The sequence below is a fragment of the Neovison vison genome, chromosome 7 (genome assembly GCF_020171115.1).
Source record: "Neovison vison isolate M4711 chromosome 7, ASM_NN_V1, whole genome shotgun sequence".
Taxonomy (NCBI): Eukaryota; Metazoa; Chordata; class Mammalia; order Carnivora; family Mustelidae; genus Neogale; species Neogale vison.
In genome coordinates, this window is record NC_058097.1 from 9161441 (window position 1) to 9184492 (window position 23052).

General features: G+C 45.2%; 1 protein-coding gene across 1 annotated transcript in view; it reads right to left on the reverse strand.

The window, feature by feature from the left end:
• The window catches only part of WWOX (WW domain containing oxidoreductase), a 935050-nt gene that overhangs the window by 738374 nt on the left and 173624 nt on the right, over positions 1-23052 (reverse strand). The window lies entirely within an intron of this gene.

The following is a 23052-nucleotide window of genomic DNA, read 5'->3' on the forward strand; positions in this document are numbered from 1 at the left end:
CTGGGTAGCCGGTGATCAGAAAGCCCAAGGAAGATGCCCCAGACCCATCACTGGGGAGGTGCAGAGCGAGATAGAAGTGAGCAGGCCCTGAAAGCCTACATACTTCGCTCCCCCATCTGGACTTTTAGGGACACAAACAAATCAAGCCAGCCTGTCATATGATGACAGAGTGATTTCTTTCCCAATGTGACATATTCATTTATCATCTTTCATAAGACAGACCTGGACTATAATTTAGTCCCATTGTTACTGCTTAAATGAACTCCAGGTTTAGATGGGCTTTCAGAGATTCCTCAACATGGGTTCACTGAGGGGCTCCAATGTTAAGAGGTCAGGATTTGAGCCCCGAGTGGAGGCTGGGGGGGGCAGTGCCCAGCACTGTGCCAAGAATCCAGGATGCCAAGGATAACTATAAACTGATTGTGTTTATGATAATGATCCCCCAAGGGGCCATAAGAAAAAGCAGCAAGAGAAATTTGGTTGGAAAAGTAGGATTTTTAGATGTATTTTCCTCCTCATAGTGGGAACGTTACGCCAAAATTCAAGTAGAATATAACCTAAAAAGCTTCAGAAATTGCCTTTATTGGAGAAAAACATTAAAAAAAAAAGTAAGTAGGTTTTGGCAATGAAAGTTGTATCTGCCCTTTAAGTAAACTACACCTTTAAATGTCTAAATGAAATAGTTAAGCCCATGTCAGTAGCAAGCAAGAATACGAAAATTTATTAATGATAAAACAAAACATAAATCATTAATGAAATATGTGCTGTGTGCCAGACACCGGGCGTTACGTTCTTTTTCTAATATAACAACCCTGCCAGAGATTTCCAGGTTACAAGGAAAATAAAACAAAACAAATGAGGTCAGAGGGGTTAAGGAACTTGTCCAAAGATACACAGCAAGCGGCAGTGAGGCCAGGATTTTAATATTCATATTCCTTCACTAAGCCAAGCTTCCCCTACGTGATTAGAAGATTCAACTGCCTACGACTCTAAGCAGATGAGAACAGCATTTTCAGAGAAAGCTGTGATGGTGCGGCAGAGGAGAACAAGGAAGGGGACTGTGCCAGTTGGCATCCTGTGTACATACAACCTTGCCCGGTAAGTTTCTACAGCTGGGGCGCCTGGGAGGCTCAGTCGGTTAAGCGTCTGCTTTTGACTTCGACTCAGGTCACGATCCTGGGGGCCTGGGATGGAGCCCCAGGTTGGGCTGCCACTGGGCAGGGAGTCTGCTGCTCCCTCTTCCTCTGCCCCTCCACCACCTGTGCTCCTGCTCCTGTGCACGCGCTTTCTCTCACTCAAAAAGATAGATACATGAAACCCTTAAAAAGTAAAATAAGTTCGTTCCCACAGTGATGCTGGGAGCAGATGCTGCACTTCACAGAAAACACAGACGACACCCTCGACTGCACGTTGCTCACGTTCGTTCAGGTTTCCTCATCGTGGTGGAGCTGTGTGGTCTCAGCAGCTGTGGCCCTCGGCGCTCTGAAAGAAGAGGGCAGCACTCCCGCGGGACCAGTGGGGCCGCAGGCTGCTGGCGGGACCCGAAATTCAGAGGCAGCGGGGGGGACTGGAATCCCACCTCCCACTTCTTGACTGTGCCGCTCTGAGCGTCTCTCTGCACCGTCATGTCCTCACCTGTAAAAAGGGCCCAGCACCTCATGGGGGCTCCCAGAACGAGATGACATGGTGCGTGCCAAGCTCCGGCCACAGGGCCCAGGGGAAGCAAGCAATGCAGTGTGCTTAATATGATTAATTTCTTTCTTATCCTCCTCGTCATCCAGAGCTACCGATGAATGTTCGAGTTAAGGCACAAAATCAAACAAACTTCTAACTCTGGAACCTTCTATTCCAGGGCAACGGACTTGCTTCTTTGCCTGAAAGGCTAATATATCAACAGTCACTCAGGTTACAGTCCCATGAAAAACACAGGGTGACAAAAGCCCCTTGCAGCAATCTCCAAGAAGGAGAAATAAATTAATCAAGCTGCCAAACGGAGAAGGCCGGGTTGACCTCCTTCTGATCTCATTACTTCTCTATTACCCTTTTGAAAAACATCCTCTTACAGAGATCACTAATTGAAGATTATGTGGAGGGAAACCGCACCTCTCCATCACCGTGGTAACTTTGCCTCATTTGTCATTCTAATAATTCACTTCTTTTCTTTTCTGAAGAGACAGAGACACTAATGGACTATCATCAGTTAAAAAGGCAATTTTTCCATTTAATTGCACTCATTAAATACTGCAATAGAACAATTGGAAAAGCAATATTCTCAATATTTAATCATAGTATAGGAATAATGAAACATTGCTTCAAAATAAATCCCGGAATATTTATAAAGTTGTAAAAGAGCTGTTTTAACAACACCTGTGATCAGAGGCAACATATTTAAAATCAGACACGTGATTTTTCATTTCTCCTGATGAGAGCTGGCGCACAGACGCACCGGGAAAGCTCGGCTTCAGCTGGGCTGGCTACCCCGAGTGGCTCCTCCGGGCCTTCCTTGCCACCACAGTCGTGCGACCAGCAGAGCACTCACTGGTCTGTGACACAGACTTGAAGCCCATCACTCAAACCAGCCTTTCGGCCAAGCTTGGCCAATAAGTCAGAAGAATGGGCTTCTGGGCCCAGAGCAGCTCTTGCCTTGTGGGTTTTCTCAGAGCAAAGACCAGCCACCACTGTTACATTCTTCACAGCTTTATTGAGATATAATTCACATCCCACATAATTCACCCATTTAAAGTGCATAATTCAATGGTTTGGGGTACCTTCTCAGAGTTGTGTGTCCAACAGCACAGTCAATTTTCACATATTTTCATGACCTTTAGCTGTTATCCTCCTATTCCCCTCCCCCACCGAGCCTCAAGCAACAGCGATGCACTTCCTGCCTCCCCAGATGTCCCTGTTCTGGGCACCTCCCATAAATGGAGTCATAGAATCTGTGGTCTTCTGTAAGTTCTTTCATTTCTCAGGGTTGTTTTTTTTTTTTTTTTTTAAATATTTTATTTATTTATTTGACAGAGAAAAATCACAAGTAGACGGAGAGGCAGGCAGAGAGAGAGAGAGAGAGGGAAGCAGGCTCCCTGCTGAGCAGAGAGCCTGATGCGGAACTCGATCCCAGGACCCTGAGATCATGACCCGAGCTGAAGGCAGCAGCTTAACCCACTGAGCCACCCAGGCGCCCCTCACAGGGGGTTTTTAAGGTTCATCTGTGATGTTGCACGGTCTGTGCTTCATTTCCTCTTATGACTTAATGTTCCGTTGTATGGACAGGCTACAGTTTATCTACCATTCATTTACTGACGATTTGGGGGTTGCTTCCACCTTTTGGCTGTGGTAAATAACGCAGTTGCAAACATTTGGGTACAGGTTTTCGTGTACGTTTTCACTTTTCTTGGCTATAGACCCCTGGGTGTAATTGCGGGGTCAGATGACGCCTCCCCTGCAGTCATTTAAGGAGCTGATAGACTGACTTGCAAAGCGGCTACACCATTTTATACCCCATCGCAGTGTATGGGGACCCCCCCTTTCTCCACACCTCCGCCAACACCTGTTATTGTCTGACTGTTCCCCTTCACGTCTAGCCAGCGAGGTGGGCAGTGTTTAGAACCGGGGAGACACAGAGCCAGCCCTGCTAACTGCAAAGACAAAAAGCCCCGTTCCCTGGATTGTGGGAAGCTGCAGGACATGGATGAGAAGCGCCTGGGTTTGGGAGTCAGGCAGACAAAAGCTCAATCCCAGCCCTGCCATTTTCTAGCTTATGATAGCCTTGGGCAAGTCCCCTAAACCAGGTGACTTGTGAGTTCTCTTGTCTGTAATACAGAGGACAAAGCCGCACAGGATGAAGGAAACGCTGAAGGAGCAAAATGCACCATAGAGTGCCTAGTGATTGCCAAGCATCCAGCGGCTTCTGCATAAAGGGGTATCCATGATTATATAAATTATTGGTTATAGCCTCAACACCCATCCCTGCCATCCCAAGCCAGCCAGCCAGCACAGGACATGCCTCAACATTCCTTAGGTATACAGACCACATTGCATCACGACTTTGGGCAGACCTCTGGTCCGTAGGACTGCACACACTGGACGCCTACCCAGTCCTGGGCCCAGTAACCTCAATAATCAATAATGTGGGGCAGAAGAAAAAATATATTTACAAAGAAGTGACGAGGAAAGTGCAACTTTATTTATCAAAGCCTATGTGGAACAAAAACATGTCCTCCTTATTCCCAAGAGGAAGAGTAAAGAACCCACTGTCCCTTTTCTCATTCTGGGCAGGAGAAGGAAGGTCTGCAGGCTCCCAGCCAATTGCTGGGCATGACCCACTTTGAGAGCAGACAGCCCCCTCTTCTCTTCACTGCCTGGTGTGTTCAAACCAAGCTCAAAGAAGAAGGCAGAAAAAGCTGAAGCTACGGGCCTTCTGATAATACTGGCCTCATGTGCACACTACTGTTTCCTTGCTATTAAAAGACGGACGAGTCCCAGAGGCACGAGGGACTGGGGACAAGGACGGTTTGTTTCATTATCTAATGTGTGAAAAGCATATGGTACCATGTCTGGCACATAGTAGCTGCTCAGTAAGAATTGTGCTGAATGGGTGAAATGAGACTATACCATGAGCAAAGCCATGGAACCATCTGGACGCTGCCCTCAACTGATGCTATCATTTCCATCATTGCATAGAAAGCAACTTAAAAGAAACAAATCCAAGGGGAAAGGAAAAAAAAAAAAGTCATGCTCTAAGCCTCAAGATGAATTCCACAGCCCCTTCTGTCCATCATATGGCCATCCCCAAGAGTCTCTTGAGGACCCCCTTAACTCTTTCTTCACCTTGTTCATGCACCTTCTGCCACCTCTCCGTAGCAGATGTCAGCAAACACCAGCTCACCACCCAAATCCAACCCACTGCCAGGTTCTGTAAGGCCTGCAAGCTGAGAATGCCTTTAACATTTTTAAATAGTTAGAAACAGATCAAAAGAAGGGTATTTAGTGACATGTCAACATTATATGAAATTCAAATTTTAGTGTCCATATACAAAGGGTTTTTTTTATTAGTTTGGTTTTTTTGTTTTTTTTTTTTTTTGGCAACACTGTCCCACCCATTCATTTATGCGCTGTCTATGGTTGCTTTGTGCTAAAAGGCAGAGTTGAATGGTTGTAAAAGAAACTATGACAAAGCCAAACACACTATCTGTCTCATTATGGGAAAAGTTTGCTGACACCCATTCCATATGCCAACTTTATCTACACGGGTAAGAGCACAGTGATTGTTATAGGCAGTGTTGTCATACAGTACCAAAAGATGAATTCAAAGGATTCATTCAGAACTTTTTGGACTTGAACCATGCCTCCAACACTCTCCCACTGTCTATAGGCAAGTGACTTAACCTGTCCAAAATCTCATTTTTCCCACCAAAAATGGGCTAATACCATCCATGTCATGGGGTTATTGCAAAGTTTAAAAGTGAAAACATCCGGCATACATCGTGACCATAGTGAGTACTCAATAAACGCACGGCACCATGCTAACACACTGTTCCTTCAAAGGAGGAACTCCAGAAACATAGAGCAAAGCACAAGGTTACCAAGGGAGTCAAAGACAAAATGTCATGGCCCACCCCTTCCCGTGGTGCTGGACGATATGCGGAAGGTTTAGAAGACGTTAAAAACAACAGAACAACAAACTATATAATCAGCATATAACCAAATCCAGATGGATTTGGCTCACTTCCTAGTTTGCCTTGTTTGTCCTTGTCTCCCCCACAAACCCCATCCCACTGGCAGGGCAAGTGAGAAGCAAATACACAATCATCCCATTTGTATACAACAAAACTGAAACCATTTGGCCTTTATAAAGTTTGGAGCTAAATGTTTAGGCGAGACATTGGGTTTGTCTGTTCGAGCTGCTGTTTGGATGCACTAATTTGAATTTGTGCTCTATCCACAACCTGTCTTTGTGGGTCTGTCACTTAACAGTATGTTTAACGGACAGTCAAAAGTGAAATCCACTTGCATCTCTTTGGTCTGAAGAAATCATGTCCTAAAAATGTCACTGGAATCAGGCACCTCCCCAGCCGCCACTCTCCGACCTCCAAATGTTTAGGACTGAGCTTCAGAGCTGGAAACACAGACCATGGATCTTGGCTGAGAGGCCACGTCCTATGAGCACCGAAGCTGAGGCTCTGGGCGTGCATCTGAACTGCTCCACCCGCCACTTCCTCTCGTTTACTTTTCCACGTGCTCTGGTGTACCATAAGGTAACACATACAGTCAAGTCCACGTGTTTATTCACTGTTAGGATATCCTTTTAAGGACTGCATGTTCGGCCCCGCAGGCCCACAGACACCAGACAAGGATTCCTGTGGCAGACTCCGAATAGGTTTTATTTCAAGTTTTATAAGCCTTCCAATTATGTGATTCTACTCCAGCCTTCGCTAATTTTTTTTTTTTTCCTTTAACATAGAACTGTGAGCCTATGCTTATGCTTCAACAACAGAAAATTGTGGGTGGGTCAGTGCTGCTCAGTCTTCAGGATTTCTGTTCCAGACAGGATGCATTTTTAATCAAAGCTTAGAAATTCCTACTTACAGTAGAAATTTCAGGCACCAAACCTTTTCTCTACTTTGAAAAAACATTAAAATGTTTAGGTAATATGCAGGTTTGAGCAGTGCTGAATGTCCACATTCTTATATTCCATTTGTAAAGCTATTGGTTAAGATGTGAATACATTGTAAATAGAATGAAGCTGCAAAAGACTTAGACTCTGATGGTAAATGAGACAATTAACCTAAAATCTTTACATTCTGGCACTCACAGCAGGACAACAGCTTCAGAAAACACAAAGTTATTTTTGTTTTCTGCAATCGAATCATGGTTTCAATTAAAGACATCTACCCCGTGCTAGTACATGCAGGATGACATCAGAATTTTCTAAGAATACGATTCCTCTCTTCTGTTAGACAAGGTATACCATCTTCTGCAAAACATCTGGATCATTTGTCAATAACCAAGAGAACCAGATGGTCAGAAGCATCCAGGATACTTAAAAACATCTGGATATTTCATTCTTCATCCAGATGTCTGGCTTCCCCCAGGGGCAGCCTATCTTTGGTTGAATAATTCCAAAAAAGCATCTGGCCAAAAGGTAAGTTCCCTTCATCAGTTCCTTCTCAGGATGATTATGTCTGGCAAAAGAGGTCCCTGTTCTTTGGGAAATAAAGCTGTTGCTGGGATCTGCCTCATCAGTATGAATTAACCAAACTATGTCAGGAAGCAACTGGGAAACAAAAGGGTAAGTGCAAAGTTGGCCCGCGGTGTGACACAGGCTCCGCCACGTTAGACCATCTACTGGCAGTCCACAGACATGCACACAGCCCCCGACACTAAGTCAGAGGCAGAGTTTAGCACATCTCACAGAAGGTGATAGGAAAGAAGTATCTGTTGAGCGACTGTGGGTGGAATGTTTTACAACACTAGTGCACCCTTCCACTCAAAGCTCCGGGCACGATTTCAGCTGTACGTTTCCAATACTGTCATTCATTCACTCAGCCCACAGACATTTATTTGGCCCCTACTGTCTGCACAGTCACACACATAAGGCTGAGCAATCACTGCTGATAAGACAGGTGCAGTGGCTGCCCTCAGTTTCTGCGCTAGTTGGGAAGACAGAGATGAAACAGATAGTTTCACCCAAAGAAATACACCATTATCTATACCGATGACGAGCACTATGAAATAAAGTATGTAGTTACAAATTGTCCTGGGAGGTCTGACTGATATCCAGAGGTCTGAGGGGGGGATTATGTGAAGTGGAGAAAGATGAGGAGTTAGCAGAGCGCATCCTGGCCAGAGTGGACGCCTGACAAGACACCTTTGCTTCCTTGTGGAACACGGATCAGATTGGAAGGAAGGCTGGCAGCGGAGGGTGGGTGGGGGTGGGACTCCAAGGGGGGAGGTCTGTGGTACTGGAGCAGTCCTGTGTTCTAACTGTGGCGGCAGTGACATGAACCTATGCGTTGGTAAAATGGCAGAGAGCTTAAGTTAGTTTTCCACCGCTGAGTGACAAATCACCTAAACCTTCCTGGCTTAAAATAACGCAAAGTGATGATCTTACAGTTCTACACATCAAAGAGCCATCTTGGATGTCAGTGGGTTAAGATAAGGATGTCGACGGGGTGGATGCCTTTCTGGTGCCTTGAAGGGAAGAATCCATTCCATCTGCTCTGCTCGCATTCGGGGCTCATGGCACCTTCTCTCCATCTTCAAAGCCACCAGCGTCTGGCTTACTCCTCAGACCGCCTTCTCTCCCGGCGCTCATCTGATTCCTTCTCCCACTTTTAATACCCTTGTAATTACACCAGGATGGCCTCTCTATTTTAAATTTGGCCGATTAGTAACCTAAATTTCATTCGTGACCCTAATTCCTCCTTGCCATGTAATGTGGTGTATTCTTAGGTTCCAGGGATCATGAGGGGAAGAGCTCCGGGCAGCCACGACTCCTCCTAGCACAGAGCCGCACACTCACTGCACCAGTGCCGGGTCCCCCGGTGCGACACACTACCACGGTTCCGTGAGAGGCTGATACTTTACAGGGCGCACAACACAGGTGTGACACAGCTCAAAGCACCATATGTTCATTACCCCATCTAATCCCCACAACAAACCTACAAGGTGGGTACTATTCCCTGTTGACAGATGAGGAAATAGAACGAGAATAGGTTTTATGAATTTACCCAAGGCTATCTGAATCCAAAAGGATATCTAAAGGTTGTATCCTAACATCTGTTTGTGTTTTATGGACTCAAAAGAACTTTTTAAAGATTTATTTATTTATTTATTTATTTGAGAGAGAGAGAAAGACCAAGCAAGCTCAGGGGAGGGGCAGGAAAAGGAGAGAGAGAATCTCAAGCAGACTCCCTATTGAGTGTGGAGCTTAACATGGGCCTCAATCCCACCACCCTGAGATCATGACCTGAGCTGAAACCAAGAGGTGGATGCTTAACTGACTGAGCCACCCAGGTGTCCCCTGTGGAATCAAACTTTGATTAAGGGACTAAATAGACCATGTATCACAAAGCATAAGAAAGCAAATTGATGAGAATTATAACCATTAAAAAAATAAATAAAAGGCCTTAGAAGACAATGACCCTAGATGGACCTTAATAGGCCATGTGAGGGGCTACATGGTGAGATTTCTCAGAAGAACCTCCCAAATAGCTCTCTTTGTCTCCTGAAAAATAACTGAGTTATAGAAGGGGTAAAGTAGAATGAAAGTAGAATAATCAACCACTATGCTTTGGAATCCACTGCTTACAAAACAATTTAGAGAGCAGTGTACTAAATGTCAGCCACCTTCCTCTTCCTTCCCTTCTTCCAACCCCATGGATCCAAGAACAGATGGGGCTGCCCACTCTAATTCTTCACTCCCAAAAGGCCCCTCGTGGATACAGGACACAAACCACCTCTTGCTCGTTCAAACACTTTTGTTTTTCAGTTCAGGGGAATGGAGGGTTGACCATGACCATGTCCAAAAGAGAGGCAACATGGATTCTCTCCTGAGCTGAGTCACATAAGGAAGGGGATTAGAGCTGAGTCACCCCAAGCAGCATGAAGAGACTGTTCCCTGAGTTCCAGGTCCTGGTCACCACGGGACCCCAAATCCAAGGACATAAGTCACATACCTAAAATGGCAGCCTCGCGTAGAGCAAAGCACTGATATGCTAAGCCCCGGCTGCCCTCTGTGGAGACTAAGCCCCAAGGCGGCTCTCCATTACACACATTGCAGAGTCTTGTGCTTTCCTTCTCCTAAAATTGTTCAGTCTTCTCTGTTGTCTGCACCCAAAGAACCCTAAGGTATGCAATTTCTCCCTCCATAATAGAAAGCAGGAAATTCCCCTTTACTTTATGCCCTCCCCTCTCACCTCTCTCTTCCCTTTCCATGGAAACCAAAATTCTCCTAGAAATTTAAACTCATAAACAAAATAAATAAATAAATAAACAAATAAACAAAATTCCTCGCAGGCCCAGGGCTCCTAAAGGATTCTGTGGCTGGTTCTGGGTACAGCAGGCACTCAATTATTAGGTCCTCTAGGAAGAAGGGATCAACTTCATGTCATCTTCTAACTCTGACTTTGAGGGACAAAATGTCTTTAACACAAAAGGGAAAGTGACTCACATCCCTTCGCTCTTTTCTAAAGGGATATTGTTAGAACCAATTTCTACTCCTGGATCTTTTGTGCTCTGGGGTAGAAGCAGGCAGCAGTCCAAACACTGCGTAACCTTTTCAGCAGCCATAAGGAAAAAGTCACTACCACTTTGCTTTTTATACCGAGGCAGAATAAAGAACATGCAAACCCAATGCACGAGGGGATTAGCAACGTCTTCCAAAGAAGAAACAGAAAATGTTTATGGGGAGTGAAAATGAATGATAATAGTTTCACTGTCCACTCTCATTTCCTAGTGGTTCGACCAAGTCCCTGGATGTCATAAACACTGAAGGGGGGATCAAAAGCTCTAATAAATCAAGGTGAGGACGTCATGAAGGGAGCCGATGGTGAGACACACCTGCTGAGTAGCTAACTCTCTGGACACTGAGTCGATGAGCAGAGAACAGGCTTCCAGAACCCACACGTGGGCAGCCTCCAAGCACTGGGAATGCGGATTCCTCCAACTTCTTACAAGTATATGTGCATGTGTGCGTGTGCACACGCAATCACACACACATCCTCTCATTCTGAGAAGGGAAGCAATGCATTGGGCTCAGCTGTGTTGCCACTATCCTACCCTCCTAGCCAATACTTCCCCATGCTGCACCCAGGATGTCTCCACTGAGAAGTTCTAACATTTGGGGTCAGGTAATTGTTCATGCGGGGCTGTCCTACACATTACAGGATGTTTAGCAGGATCCCTGGCCTCTACCTGCTAGATGCCAACAGCACCCTCCAACACGCCACAATAAAAAATTTCCCAGACATTGTCAAATGTCCCCCTGAACGGCAAAATCACCTCCCAGGGCGAAAGAAACTGGTTTACCTGAACTGTGAGTGTTTACCCAAAACACCACCAGCGCTCAAGTGTCCGCAGCTGTTTACCCCAACCTTTAGCTGACAAACTCCTATTCATCCTTCGGAAGCAGCCTCAAAGTGACTTCCTTCCCAAAGCCTTCCCTGACTCCCCTATCCCTCGGAGGAGTTCCATGCCCCTTCCTCCACACGCCCCCAGTGTTCTAGACTGGAGCCCTTATCCCTATCCCACCCCTGGTCTACCACTTCCCCGTCCTCCCCTCTTGATTCTAAACTCCTTACAAGCAGGAAACAAGTTCACTTCATCTTTGTACCACCAGTGCTTAGCAGTGTGCCTGCGCCACAGTAGATGTTCAGTAAAGGCTTGTTAGGAAAAACAAATAACGAATGAACAAAGAGGCAGAGAGAAGTTTCAGCAGGACACATCACAGAACACAGAGCTGGTTTTGGGTAGCACAACCCCATGACTTTCAGAGCATCCTGGAAGATCACCAAAGCCAGGTCCACCACCTGTGATGGAATGGAATGCCGCAGAAGGGCGCTTACATCATCATCACGTGACAGGCACAGGCTTCCAGAGGTTATAAACCTGGAGAGAGCCATGGAGAAGGCAGCACAGGAATTTATAAAGCCCCATTTTCCAGATGAGCAAACTGAGACTCAGAAGGGTTAAATCCCTTGCCTAAGGCCACACCCTGGTGAAGTGAGAGCTGACAGGCTCAAGTCCAAATCTGTCTGCCCTGTACCACCAGGCGGAAAAACGACAAAGCCCTTGGGTGAGAGCTGTCCATGCTCACAAAAGGGCTGAGGGAAATATTTCCTTCGAAGCAGAAGGCTATGCTGGTAAATGTGTGAGGAGAGGCACTCTCACTCACTGCTGGGGGTGGGGGTGGGAAGAATGGCCACCACCCTCTTGGAAAGGAACTTGACAACATACCAAAAGACCTTGTGATGGTCCAACCTTTGAATTTCCACTTCAGGGAATTTAACCAAACAAAACTGTCTGAGCTAAGGGGGAGGGGGTCTGGAGGGCAGGGGTAGCTCAGTGCACAGACAGGCACTGTCTACTGCAGTGCCACTTAGAAGAGCAACAAAGCAAAACAAAAAGTAGAACCTTCCTAAATATTCAACAATAGGGAAAATGGTTAAATATATACAAATCCATTGCAGCAAATACCACGTTACTATTAAATATAATGTTATAGTGCATGTTAGGAGAATGTTAAAAGAGAGAAAAATACCTATCTAGAATGTTACACGAAAACATAGAATCTGAACTTTAAGAAATGAGAAATGCAATCATCTATAAGTTAATTCATAAATTGCATGAATTAAGTAAATTATAACACAGTCACACAATGGAATACTCTACAGCCATGACAATGAATGAGCTCCAGGGGTGTGTGACATCAAGCAAAAATCATTCAGTGAGTAATGTTCACAGAACAAAGCCAGACACACAAGAGACCTACTATATAATCCCACTTGTATAAGATAAAGACAGACAAAACTATTCCTTGCTCTCGGAAGTCAGGATACTGACTATGTTTCCTAGGTGGGGTCGCTGGAGGTAGTGCCTGAATGAGCCCAGAAGGAGGCTTCTGTGTTACGTTTTCTTTCTGGGTTCAGGTACTGATTACTCGGGTATGCTGAGTTTATTTAAGTTCATCCAACAGCAAGTATACATTATGCGCTTTTATGCAGGTGGGTTATATTTCCAGAGTTTTGAAACCACAGTCACAATTCCATGAAAACAGGAAGCTGCCGCTGGGAGTTAAGAAAAAGTAACTCACCATATGAATGGTGGTTGTCTTTATATGGTGAGACCATGGCAATTGTCTTATCACCCTTTGACTTCTGCCCCTTTTCCAAATAATGCAATAATAAGCATTTTTATGGGGGGAGAAGTAAGCAAAGTAAGTCAGACTTGAACAAAACATTGTGCAGGATTGCATGGGCACACCAACAGTGTTGGAAGACACGTGTGTATGTGTGAGATTCACGTGTGTCTAAGTGTGTTACCTATGAGTAGGTGCGTGCATGTGTGCGTGTGTATGTGTGTGTGTATGTCTTGCTCTTACCAAGAGAAGCTTTGCTAGTCATGAGGAAGGACATCCTTCTAAACCCCACAAGAGCAAAACAAACATTCTTGTTCATTAGCAAGGCTGTGACAACTACCTACAGAGAGACAGTTTAAAATCTAAGAGGGACGCCTGGGTGTCTCAGTGGGTTAAGCCTCTGTCTTCAGCTCAGGTCATGGTCTCAGGGTCCTGGGATCGAGCCCCACATCAGGCTCTCTGCTCAGCAGGGAGCCTGCTTCCTCCTCTCTCTCTGCCTGCCTCTCTGCCTACTTGTGATCTCTGTCTGTCAAATGAATGAATAAAATCTTTAAAAAATTAAAATAAAATAAAATCTTCTGAGAATCAATAAAGAAACACAGAAAGAAAGATACATTCACAGTAAAGCACCTGAGAACACATATGCCAAAATACTGTGGGTGGGTAGTTAGGGTGATCTTTTTACTTTCTTCTCATCTGTAATTTTTTTCTTTTCTTTTCTTTTTTTCCTTAAGTAATGGAAACGTATGTATTATTTGTACTTGAGTTACTCATCTGAAAATGGGGTCATAAGACAAAACTGAGTAACCGCAGGGATTAATAAGCCCTAAACAGTGTGAGCATATACTGGTTGATATATGCATACTTAAGAAGTGATTTTTTTACTCCTTCTTCTTTATCATATAATTATTTTAGTATTGTATAAAATTTAGATTGTAAAATCTCGAAGAATGTAAGGTGAAAGTTTTTTCTTCCTGAAAACGATTCTACTTTTCATATCAACATCACTATTCCCGTGATTTTAGATACTAAATTTCAAAGAAAGGTAGCTGCTTTGGGGGAAGTTCTCCTTCTGCCTCATGATTTATACTCTCTTATGTAAGAGATGGAGCAGGAAAAAGGGGAAGTGAGAAGGAGGGAGAAAAATGGAGGGGGGATACAGCGATGGAGGAATGGATGGGTGGATATATGCGTGGGTGGGTGGGTGGGTGGATGGATGGACAGATGGATGGGTGGGTGGACGGATGGATGGATGAGTAGATGGATGGATGGATGAGTGGATGGATGGATGGATGATGGAAGGATGGATGGACGGGTGGATGGGTGGATGGGTGGATGGGTGGATGGATGGATGGGTGGGTGGGTAGATGGGTGGATGGGTGGGTGGATGGATGAATGGATGGATGGATGGATGGATGGATGGGTGGATGCGTGGATGTATGGGTGGATGGATGGATGGGTGGATGGATGGATGGATGGATGGATGGATGGATGGGTGGATGGATGGGTGGATGGGTGGATGGATGGATGGATGGATGGATGGATGGATGGATGGATAGATGGGTAGGTAGGTGAGTAGATGGACGGGTGGATAGGTGGGTGGATGGATGGATACATAAAGGCTAGAATGAAATGTCCAGGAATGGTCAAGACATTCAAATGAAGGAGAAGCTCTCTGTCACAGATGCCAGAAAAACGTCCTATCCCATGCCTGGACTGACCTCCCCAGAGGGTCCCCAGCTGATTGTGAAAGGGGAAAGAAGCTGCCAGAAGAAAGTGAGGTGACACACTAAGTCAGAATACTAGCACTAACAGCTGAGGTGGTCTTAGTCACTGGAGTCGGGCACTGGCAGCAGCAAGACAATAACTGTAGGAGTCCAGTGTTTCCAAGTGCTTCCCACTCCTTACCTGGTAAAGTTGAGCTGCAGATGAAATTAGAACTGCTAATCAGCTGACCTTGAGATAGTGAGATTATCAGTCATATCTGGGTGGGCCCAAAAGAATCACAAGGTCCTTAAAATGGGAGAAGGAGGCAGAGGACCGAGAACCAGGGGATGGACCTTTGAGATAAAGATTAAGCCCAAGGCTGCTTGCTTATACGCAGAGATTTGGACAGAGAAAGGGGCCACAAGCCAAGGAATATGGGCTGCCTCTGTCATTAGAAATGCAAGGAACTAGAGTTTCCCCTTGGAGCTTCCAGACGAAAGGGAGACTGCCAACACTTTGATTCTGGCCTAGTAAGACCTGCGCTGGATTTCTAACCTCTAGAAGATCACAAATTTGTTACTTTAACTCACTAAATTTGGGGTAGTTTGTTATGGCAGCCACAGAAAACGAATGCACTCAGGCTATTTATAAAAACAATTTTTATTACATAAGCAAAACATGAACACATTTCCCCCTTTAAAAAACCTGAAGCATCTCAACAAGGCTCAGTCCCATCCCCGTGCTGCCACTCTCTGCACTGGCCCCACTCGCCACCCCTCCTACGGAAAACCACGAGAATAAGTCCGGTGTGCACGCTCTCGGCCTTCTGGTCTACATTCCTTTACATATGCATGTGAACAGGTCATACTGCATACTGATTCTTGTGGCGTGCCCAGCCAAGAAAGAGTTAACACCCATCTCCCAGGAAGGAAAACAGCTCACAAGCCCAAAGACTGCGCAGGGGTCAGGGTCTGCCTGTGCTCCTAGGGGTAAAGAAGTGACCGTTTGAGTACCTTTCACATACCTACTGCCACTCGTCCAGTTATAAATCCTGTGTCCTGGAGCTTATGGTAGAATCTGAGTTCCCAAAGAATGAACCTGCTCAATACTCATTGCTTAGAAGATCAGGAAAAGGATTTGTTCACACACAATGGGCCTCCTGTTTACCAAAAATCTAGTCTAACACATATACAGGGAACATGATCAACAGCAAAACAGCCAGCCCGACCACGCTTTGCTACCAAGAGATGATGAATGTCTACAAAACTTCCAGAAACTGCTCAGACCACACCCTCCTCTTCTTCCCCCCAACCCCCAAGGATGTCTGCTATTTTTCACAAGTCTTGTGTCTGCTCCCCAAGACTTCTGGGAGATTGCTCACAAATCATAAATTAAGTCAGACTTTTAGAAACCCTAGGTCTTTGAAATTCCTGAAACCACAAGCGGGCAGCTGGCACTTGCACACACTCAATGACCTTTCTCAGCAGTTTCCACAGGGTCCCTGCGGATGCCACGCCTGGCCCTTGTCCACAGCACCAACGAAGGTGGTTACAGCTAGCTCCAGTTCTCCACTACTGAGGATCGCCACTCTCTGAAATTGACCTGGCTACTCTCAGGGGCTAAAACATCAAAAATGCAGTAGAAATGGGCTGAGACAGACATCAAGAGCTTGCTGGGTGACACCGACTCCCTTCTCACCAGCCCTGCCCTCTTGCGGGTGGAAGCCAAGTCCCAAGAGCAAGGTTAAGGCATGTAAATCCCCCATCCCAGACAGGTGCCAATGCATGGAGATGAGTGTTCAGGGTCCGGCGCATGGGGTGTACTCCACATATGCTGGGGGTGCAGCATGAAGATGACCTGGTCTAGTTAGTAGCTATGATGGGGAGTCCTTCTGATACACGGCCAAGGCCATCAATCTGTGATTTGGGCTTACTCTGAGGAGAATAAAGGAGCTCCACAAGGAGTACAATCAGCATGTGTTTGGTATTCAGCAAAAAATAAATCCATGTGATCAACAAGCATCGTGTGCATGGATGGGATGTGTGTGCACATGCCAAATGTGTGCCCTGTGGTGTGATACAGAACTGAGGAGGACACTTTTCTAGAAAGCCACCATTGCAGTGGATTCTATGTGTAGCTGAAGGAAATTCATACATAGAAGGAAACATAGCAAATCAATCAATGTTCTTATGGAAAATGCTGTATGATTTTCCTATCTATAGTGGCAAAAAAAAAAATGGGTTCAACATGGTGGGACAAGGAAGTGGCTATGGATGAGGATGGTGATGGTGGTGATTGATGATGGTGGAGGAAGAGAAGGAAAAGGAGGAAGGAAAGGGGGAGGGGAGGGTGGGGAGTGATGACGATGTCCGTGAGGATCACAGCTTGGACGGTTACTGAAGACTTTCTATTGCCAGACATGAACCTAAGCACTGCACACACTTCACTTAATTTAATTCTTCTAATAATCCTATCACAGGTCCCATTACTAGCCCCACATAACAGAACACAACACTCGGTGTGAGAAGGGTTAAGCACATGCCATGGTCCAACCAGTGGACAAGACTCAAACCCACAGCCAGTGTTCATGACCAAGCTGCCGTGGCCCTCTCTTCTCCTCCCCATCCACTCTGTTAATAGCACTGGTTAGCCACACACACAGTAAAAGACAATCACCTCTCCAGACTCCCTTGCTGCTCCAGGCGGCCATGTGACCCAGCTCTGGCCATCAACCTGCCGGAGGAATTCACGCAGTGAGCTGGCATGTGCCTCTTTCTTCACTTTCCCCTGCCTGGAAAACAGATGTGACACCTCGAGGCTGAGCAGCCCCAGCCCCCAATGGCATCAAGGACCCGGGCTCCTAAAATGGGTCTGCTTGCTTCCGGATCTCTACAAAGATAGAAAACTTCAGGTCTGGCTGGGAAAGCCAGGGTCTGAGTCAGGTCCTTGCTGACACAGGCACTGTAGGAAAGTGCATCCCCAGCAGTACAGATTCCACTTGAGCTCCCTTCCTAACATCAGATGCCACAGCCCAGGACACGAGAAGGTTGGAAATGAGTCATGAAAGAGATAATGTCTGGAAGCCTACACTGAAGAGAAGTGGGCTACTCGAAGATGCACCATACAAGGGAGTTCCACTGAGACTTGTGGGAAGAAGTGGGGTTCACTGAGAATTCTGGGAACAAGGAGGGTTCACTGGGAATTGTGGGAAGAACTGTAGTCCACTGGAAACTGTGGGAAGAACTGGGGTTTCACTGGGAATTGTGGGAAGAAGTGGGTCCACTGAGGATTGTGGGAAGAAACGGGGTTCAAGTGTCTCAACTTTTTCACCTAGGGTAAGAAATATACCCTTCTGGCCACAAATGGAAACAAGGCCAACACAATGAAATGACATTATCAACATTACGAACAGTTGAGGCTACAAGGGGGCCTGTCTCTGGGAAGCATGCCTAGATGGACTCTAACATAGCTCTGTGGACTTCCGTGGGTGCCCCCGAGCAGGATTCTGAAATAGCTACTGCCACTGGGAAAAGAAAACCCTCCTCCACAGAACCCTGATGGCCTGAGCAGCCAAGACATACCAACCAAGGGAGCCATATATGGAAAGAACCAGACTCACCCTTCTAGAATCTTCTACCATAAAATGTCCAGAAATATAAGGCATATTATAATTCCATAAAGCATTTTCCCAATTCCTTTCTACCTCATGTTTTCTTTTTTTGTCATCTGCTCCATTTTTGGACAAAGGAAAAAGACAGAAATCATTGATTTGTTCATTACAAATGTACTTAAGCTATAAAAACATGAATTACTAACAGGTAATTCCTTTGGAAGACTTAGGTAGTGACACAAAGATGCTTCTCCACACAGCGTCTGTGGGTGGGTGTCTATATAGAAACATAGCACAAACCAACTGTGGGGTATACCAACAGCAAAAGTGGACTGGCCATGTGAAGGACATCTGTGTTAGGACCTATTCCCAATCAAAGGAAAGTAATTCTTCTTGGTGGTCCAACCACTTAACTTAAACAAAAAGAACTGAGCCAACTTTCATCAATGAGCCTTTCTTCTAACCGGAAAAAAAAAAATAAAAAATGAGAATTGGCTACTGGTTATGGCGATGATGTGCCACAAGGTTAATAATGATGGGTTTCAGGTCACTGGCAATTTCTCATTTCAAACTAACTTGAACCATCGGCCCTCAAGGGCTGACTGTTTAATGTGGGCTGCATGGCATTCACAGTCCTTCTTGGACACCCAAGCAGTGGGTGAGCGACACTCTACCATATATCATTACTGAAAAGAAGAGAGGAGCTCTTCATCCTTCAAATTAAAAAGTGCTCCTATATTCAATCTCCATGGAGGAAGACCCATAGACTTGTTCAGTTCCCCAGTGACTGGAATTTGAATGGACAAGTGACTCGTCAACTCATGGGAACAGGGCTCTATCTTCAGAGGGAACTGGGGAGGAAAAAATTCTAAATTTCCCAGCAGTGATTCAGAAGACCCCTAAGCTTTTTCTTCCGTACCGTCAGTCACTTCTTCTCAAATACACATCTCAATTCTAAATAGCCCAAGGACTCATACAGAGAATACACAGCTTTTTCCTCTTGGTATCATGAGAGCAATATGGAGGGACAGAAGCATGAATGGGTAAAACAGCTTCAACTGAGATGGGGGACAATAAAGAATGGTAGAGAGTATGGAACACTAGAAACCATATGACCTGATACTCGGCTCAAGCCAACTGATGCTCCTACCTCCAGTCTTCACTTCCAAGGAGAAAAGCAGATTTTATATGAAATCTCTCAATTTGTGTATGTGTCTTAGCAACTTTTTAAAATCGTTGTGCAGGGAAAATAAAGTGTGTCTGCTAGTAAGCAACGTCGACTGGGCCGAGGAACATCTCACTGGGCTTTCTCCTCTGGTCATCACACCCAAGCTCTGGCTTATCCCTGGGCTGAGCCAAGGAAAGGGTGAAAAAAGAGAAGAGGGGATGGGAGGAAAGTCTGGGAGCTGAAGGTTAATCCTAAGACTTAAGAGTTTTGTAAGTGATATATTTGCCTGTCAAATTCATGGCCCCAGGAGGATGATAAACACACCCAAAAACCTCATCTAATTTTAGAGTCAGTTACTTTGACGCATGAACCGAACTTATAGGCCTATCAGTCCCCTCTCTGTGACAAAGGCTACGGCAAACCCTCTCCCCCATGAACAAAGGAGACGAAGGGCTCAATTCTGCCATACTGTGTGGCATCTGTGGGGCAAGAGGTGTGTTTGCCCCCCCATGCCCCGTGTTTCCTAGATGAGCTCTCAGTGACAAGCGGCAGTCCTGATCTCTGCTCCTCCTCTCTCTTACAATCTATTTATGGGCAAGTAGCCCTGAGGTCTTGGAGGGTTTGATTTCTTAACTTGAGATTTGAATCTTACTTTCCACAACGTTTTTTGTTTTGTTTTTTTTTTGTTTTTTTTTTTTTGTCTTACTGCCTGTAGCACAGAGCCCTGGGAAACTTATTCTGCTGGAGAGAAATACAGCACTCACCCACAATTCTAATTAACAGATTTTTTTTTTCTCTCCTCCCAAGTTTCCCCAAAGGAAATCCTTCTCAAAGCCAATCTCAACTGGGCCAGAAGTCAAAACCAGATTTACAAAGGTACAACAAAATGCACAGCAAATCAGGTTTCCGTGGCAACATAAAAGTACAAAACAATAAAAAAAAAGCCTCGCTTGCTTTAAAAGGAAATCAGCAGTTTCCACAGTATCCAGACAGGAACCTTCCTTTTGACCCAAGGCCCCCCAAAAACTCAATTTAAAGCAGACGAGAAAGCTGTAATACCAAATTTCATGAGTGAACCTTGACTGACTGCAGCCTGATTGAGAACAAAGATCTGTGAAAGATATTTTGAGGATAACTGGATAAATCTGGGTATGGGCTATGTATTATTTTATGTTTATAGAGGAAGAGAAGCTTCAAGCAGATGACCCGCTGAGTGTGGAGACTGACACGGGGCTCGATCTCATGAACCCGAGATCATAACTTGAGCTGAAATCAACAGTCAGATGGTTAACCGACTGAGCCACCCAGGCGCCCCATTCACCCAGTAAACTATCATACTCACTGAAGAGGGCATTATTCTGGGCACTTGGGAAAATGTCCTTCTGCAGCACAGGGCCCCTGCCTTATAAACACCCACACCCTACAAGCTATGCACTGGTATAAAGGACAAATCCCTAAAAGCTGCCCCCAAAAGGGTCAACTTCTAAAAATGGTCTCCAATCATTATATCTCAGTGACAGGAGAAAAAATGTTATCTTGATAGTAAAGGATTTAAATTTATTGCATGGCTGAAAATGGTTAGTGAAGTGAAATGATAAAGTAATGAATCATTTCCTAAAAAAAAAAAAAAAAAAAAAAAAAAGTTGAGCTGTTAGTAAGGCCACTGCATGAAGAACTATTTAGAGATGTCAGAAGAAAGAAAAAAAAGAAAGTTATGAAGGCTGCCCAGGAAATTACTGCTAAATGTATATACTCTCTAGATTAAATTACTTTTTCAAAAGAAAAGAAAACTAAACAGACTTCATGATTACTGCTAGAAAAAATGAAGCTGTCTTCTAATTTCTATTCAATTCCTTCTGGTTTCAGCACTGTCCCCCGACAGTAACTTAACGATCTGTGCTTCTCAGAGCTGCCCTCAGACGCAGCTCCCACAGACGAGCCCAACCTGGACACAGGCCTTTGGGACTTCTCTCTCTGGATTCTGGGAGACGGTTCCTGCCTGATCTCACCACACTGTGGTTGGGACAACTTGACCCAAAACCCTGGCTCAAGAGCTCAGATTACAGCACTGATGACCTGCTTGATGAGAACTGGGATTTCCAGCCACAGCTCAACAAACAGGGAAGAAACCAGGGCATCACAAACTGATTCTGTGTGTTGGTTCGCACTTTCGTGCCCTGTTATTCATTCTTCTTGGTTGTTTTTACAATAAATGTAGGCAACAGGGTTCACTATCATCAAGCGATGGAGAACATATGTTTACTTAAGAGACTCTGAGGGTTAGCAGATGCCAGGCATCGAGGGAGGAAGAGCTCACTTCCGGGACTGCAGAACAAGAAGGTGGCTCTCACTTTCAATCAACTGTGCTACCTAACACAGGCCACTCCAGGCCAGCCACTGGGCTTAACTGTGGCATTCAAAATCCTCCAGAAAAGAGGAAAGTCATTTCAGAAATGACTTTCTGAAAGTCATTCCTCTGGGTTCTGGGGACACTGATAAAGATGTGGTTCCACCCCCCCACCCCCTCCCGCCAGATCTTCGAGACTCACTATTTAACCTAAACTCGGAACATTTTCCCAAATAAGTATCTCCTGAGCTCCTAGCCAAGTGGTATGCTGGCTTCCACAAAGCTCTTCTTTTCTGGTATAAACCTTTATCAAGAGGAAGAGGAGATGGAAGCATGGGAGGAAGATAAAGGGTAAGAAAGGTAAGAACAGCAGTAAGAGAGGCTGACACTGATGGACTATTTACTATATCCCAGAGACAGTGTCAAACAATTTACACGCATGACTTTGTTCCTTTCTCACAATCTAGAAGGCAGAGACTGCTACTAATCCCATTTTATAGGTGGGAAAACTGAGCCACATAATGGTCAAACTAATTTTTCCAGATCACACAGTAAGGGGCAGAGCAAGGATTCAAACACAAGTCTATCTAAATCTGGAAATCCTAGAGTCTGCTCTGTCACAGGTGGCCTTCCATGATGTTCTTTTGAGGAAAGACCTCTTCTCGTGTCTTAGCTTGGCATCTTGCCTAGACATTACGGCCCAGCTCTGTAAGCCACTATGATCACACAGGATGAGAAGCATGGCTTCTTCTCCAGAACTCCCACATACTTTCCTTGTACCTTGTCTGAGGTCTTTAAAGCAACAATCTTATGCCTCCTACTGGATTATAAGAAGAGGTGCCAGGACTTTCGTATTTCCCTGTGCATAGGTACCCAGATTATGGATTGAAAATTAATGCCACACTGCATCAGCCCAACGGCCTGTCACTGACAGAGGTATCAAGCCATGGTTTATGGAAGGACTGAGCTTTTTTAGTAGCTAAAAAGAAAAAGAAAATTGCATTGGTTCCATAAACATTTATTCAGGCCGTAATCTGCTCGAGTTCCTTAGACTCACGCAGTCTACTTGAAATTGTCAGATTGCCTCTTAGGAGGAAACTAAACGGCATATCTTTTTGGCATCATATGGAAATCACTTCTTAATAGGGTTCTACAAACGACAGCCCTAAGGTGCTTCCTCCAAACTCTGCACCCAAAGTCGGGGGGACGCTGTTGCAAGGCTCCCTCCATGATGCCGTAATTACCAGAAAATGGAAAAATCCAAGAAACAGAGGGGCCCTGGAGCAGGGTTCAGGGACTGAGGGCAACTGTTGATCCATGCAAAGATCAAAGCTGTGCAGAAACCATTCTCAGGTTTACAC